Source organism: Trichomycterus rosablanca, chromosome 10, assembly GCF_030014385.1.
Source record: "Trichomycterus rosablanca isolate fTriRos1 chromosome 10, fTriRos1.hap1, whole genome shotgun sequence".
Classification (NCBI taxonomy): Eukaryota; Metazoa; Chordata; class Actinopteri; order Siluriformes; family Trichomycteridae; genus Trichomycterus; species Trichomycterus rosablanca.
In genome coordinates this window covers 7467471-7471641 of record NC_085997.1, presented here as the reverse complement: position 1 = coordinate 7471641, position 4171 = coordinate 7467471, and the positions used below count along the sequence as shown (strand labels likewise).

General features: G+C 40.9%; 2 non-coding genes across 2 annotated transcripts; one reads left to right on the top strand and one right to left on the bottom strand.

The window, feature by feature from the left end:
* The first annotated feature begins 246 nt into the window (after positions 1 to 246).
* trnaa-agc (transfer RNA alanine (anticodon AGC)) lies at positions 247 to 319 on the top strand. The gene has a single exon. It is a non-coding gene; the product is annotated as a tRNA-Ala (tRNA).
* Positions 320 to 2863: 2544 nt separating this feature from the next.
* On the bottom strand, positions 2864 to 2946 carry trnal-cag (transfer RNA leucine (anticodon CAG)). The gene has a single exon. It is a non-coding gene; the product is annotated as a tRNA-Leu (tRNA).
* Between the last annotated feature and the right edge of the window lie 1225 nt (positions 2947 to 4171).

Here is a 4171-nt window from a genome sequence, read left to right as displayed (position 1 = left end):
AGGACAGTTTAAATCTATATGTATGTGCAGCCTAATAATGCACTGAGTTTTAGATATTAATACCCACATATTTTATGTTGAATTACATGCATCATAATTTTAGTTCTTGCTTCACGGAGCCGCTTTGTTATTGCACTGCACTAAACAGTTGGCATATCCTGCACTATTTTGGCCCTTTCATAATGACGCATCAATGCTCTGTTAGTACATTACAATTTACAAAGGTTAAAGGAGGGTCCTTCATCAGGGGAATTAGCTCAAATGGTAGAGCGCTCGCTTAGCATGCGAGAGGTAGCGGGATCGATGCCCGCATTCTCCAGGTTTTAAATTTATGTAGAGAAACAGATGGACTACAGTCAGTAATTGTAGAACTACAAAGTGCTTCTATATGGTAAGTGGAGCTGATAAAATGGACAGTGAGTTTAGAAACAAAGAGGTTTTTTTTATGTTATGTTCTAACCTGTAATAAATTAGGTGGAGGTGGAGGCAAACCGCAAATTAGAAAAACAGTGGCCACATTTCATGTAAATCACGCTGACCTGTTAGAATGAGGTGCGATCTACCAGTATGCACTGTGCGAACAACTGGTAGATCGCGATCGACGTAATGGGCACACCTGATGTATAACAACTGTACTTTTGGTAACCCTTTTGGTGGCCTTCTAAGGAATTGCTCCTGATAACTTTTATTGTTTATTGAAACACAACATTTCCATCACAGATCTGCTTCAAAATTTGTAAGGTCAGTTATCAGATCTTGTATTTCTAAATTAAACTGTAATGAGTGACATTATGAGCTTTAATTAACATATCCTCCTGAGACAGAGCAATTCATTTTTGTCCCCTGTGGGAACATGTGTCCGAGATCTCTAACACAAGCACCATTGATGCAATCCATTTGAGTACTACTGTACTTTATAGAGTACACCCTGGGCTTTTTAGTAATGTCACATTTGTGGGTGTGTGGCAGCTCATGATCTTTCTTGTAATCTTTTCCTAATAATCAAATTGTTTCAAAAGATTTAAAAATGTACAGCAATTTCATTCAATGTCCTTTGCAGTGGACAGCAGGACTTTCTACCCCCTGTTTTTAGCCTATTTCTATACAAGGAAGCAGAAGGCTAAGTAAGACAGAAGATTTTATTACGAATTTATGCAGGAGAGTCAGATTTAAGGGGAGGCATGGTGGCTTGGTGGGTAGCACTGTCACCTCACAGCAAGAAGGTCCTGGGTTCAATCCCCAGGCAGGCCGCTCGCGTCCTTTCTGTGTGGAGTTTGCATGTTCTTCCAGTGTCTGTGTGGGTTTCCTGGGGTTAATTGGAGACACTGAATTGCCCTATGGGTGTGTGTGTGTGTGTCTTCCCTGCAATAAGACACACACAGCAGTGCTTCTGGAGTTTTTAAACACTGTTACTGCTGGACTGAGAATAGTCCACCAACCAAAAACATCCAGCAAACAGCACCCTGTGGGAAGCGTCCTATGACCACTGATGAAGGTCTAGAAGATGACCAACTCAGCAATAGATGAGCGATCGTTTCTGAATTTACATCTACAAGGTGGACCAACTAGGTAGGAGTGTCTAATAGAGTGGACAGTGAGTGGACACTGTATTTAAAAACTCCAGCAGTGCTGCTGTGTCTGATCCACTTATACCAGCACAGCACACACTAACACACCACCACAGTGGTAGCCTAGTGGGTAGAGCTTTGGGCTATTACCCAGAATTGGCGGTTCAAATCCAGGCTCTGCTATGCAGCCACTGTTGGGTCCTTGAGCAAGGCCCCTGTCTGCTCCAGGGGTGCTGTACGATGGTTGACCCTGCACTCTGACCCCAGCTTCCAAACAAGCTGGGATATGCAAAGAAATAATTTCTTTGTACTATGTATATATGACAAATAAAGTATGTCTATATCTTTATATCTACCATGTCACTGCAGTGCTGAGAATCATCCACCACCTAAATAATACCTGCTCTGTGGTGCTCATGTCAATAATTGTAGAACTACAAAGTGCTTCTATATGGTAAGTGGAGCTGATAAAATAGACAGTGAGTGTAGAAACAAGGAGGTGGTTTTAATGTTATGGTTGATTAGTGTAAACTCACACACTGTTGTATGTGCTTGCATTACTGTAGGACGCGTTTTCAGTGCATTACCGTAATATCCGTAAAATGTGTTCTTGCAAAGTTTGTGTAGAGACTGCAGCAGCGGATACTGTGTTTGTTTAGAAATTGTGGTCATACTTTTTTCAACAAGGTAAGTTTATTAAAATAAATGTTTTTTGTATATTAGCTTCTGGATATTTTCGGATGCTACGGACAAAACTGTGTTGTACTGCTATGATGATACGACTATGTTCCAAACCCTTTTAGACTCTTCCACCACCGTTAGCGATTCTCTCAGTTAGTTCAGCTCATTAAATATATTATCCACAGTATCGCTTACTTTTACAAACTTAATTCCAAAAATGTTTAGACAGAAGAGAAAATGTAAATAGACAGCAGTTTGTAAAAGATGTTATTTATATTCTAGCATACAAACATACATCGCTCCAAAATGTGAATAAACGCTTCAGCCAGGGTTGCCAGATTGCGCATTTCAATGTCAGTCAAAATGGATGGAAAACCGCCCAACATACTCACGAAAAACAGCCGATAATCAGCGCTTAAACAATAATAAACCAGTTAAACATGACCTACTACTGCTGATATCTCACAAATCAGTGATTATAAATTATTAATGGCATTTGAAACAATAATAAAAAAAAGACTAACTAGGACTAAGATTTGTACGAACTTTTGTATCTTTTCACATTATTATGTATGGTAGAGGGTTAAAGATGTAAATTTGTATAAAGCAGGAATTGTCAGAAGTGGGATTCGAACCCACGCCTCCAGGGGAGACTGCGACCTGAACGCAGCGCCTTAGACCGCTCGGCCATCCTGACTATCTGGGATGTCAGTGATACCACTTTCGCCCACACCGACTAAGATTTGTGCAAATCTTTTCACATTATTATGTATGGTAGAGGGTTAAAGACGTAAATTTGTATAAAGCATGAGCTATCAGAAGTGGGATTTGAACCCACCCCTCCAGCGAATACTGCATACTGAATACAGTGCCTTAGACTGCTAAACCATTCTGTCAAACTTGGACACTGTTGACACCACTCCCGCACCACACAAACTAATATTTGTACGAACTCCTGAATCTTTTCACATTATTATGTATGATAAATTTACTGACTCTAACCCATCTGCTGCACTGTACACTTTGTCACTAGGCTGTAAATCAAATATTTGAAAGGGAGCCCCATATGAGATCTCCAACTGACCAAATAATGTTTTGTGGGTGGACCATTGTTAGCACTGTAACAGCACTAGCATGTTAGGGTGTGTTTTCTCTGGTATGAGTGTATTAGGTACAACCTTCTTGTTGGGTTTTAAACTGACTGCATTATTTATTAAGAACTCAAACCCTGTTTGTGCTTGCTGTAGGCTATTCAATCGTCCACTAGATGGCATAATATGAATCCAGTTAATATTGCGTTGGAAAGTTTCATTGCATGCTGATCTGTGTGGAATACAACTGATGTACGTATGTAGCACTAAGAAGTGGAACGCCTTTTCAGAAGAGTTGAAGCTGTTATAGCTGCAAAGGGTGGGCCGACATCATATTAAAGCCTTTGGATTAAGAATGGGAGTCACTCAAGTTCATATGCAAGTCAAAGTTCAAATACAAGCTGGAGAAAGGTATCCGATCATCAAAAAAGGAATATTCAGAAAAGCTGAAAAGCCAGATTGCTGCTAACGACCCAACTTCAGTCTGGAGGGGCCTTGAAGAGATCACTAACTACAAGGTGCGAAAGACCCCCCTTCTCCTGAATGACCGTCAACTCACCAACGACCTGAACGAGTTCTACTGCAGATTCGAATACAATAAAGACAATTCTCAGCCTTTCTCAGCTAATTCTTCATCCTCCTCCTCCTCCACCCTGGCTCTCTCACCTCTGTCCCCGGCTCCTTTAACCATCAACGAGCGGGACGTTAACAGACTCTTTAAGAAACAAAAGGTGAGAAAAGCTCCTGGGCCAGACGGAATCTCTCCATCCACCCTTATGCACTGCAGCAATCAACTGGCGCCTACCTTCACTCACATTTTTAACAGATCAT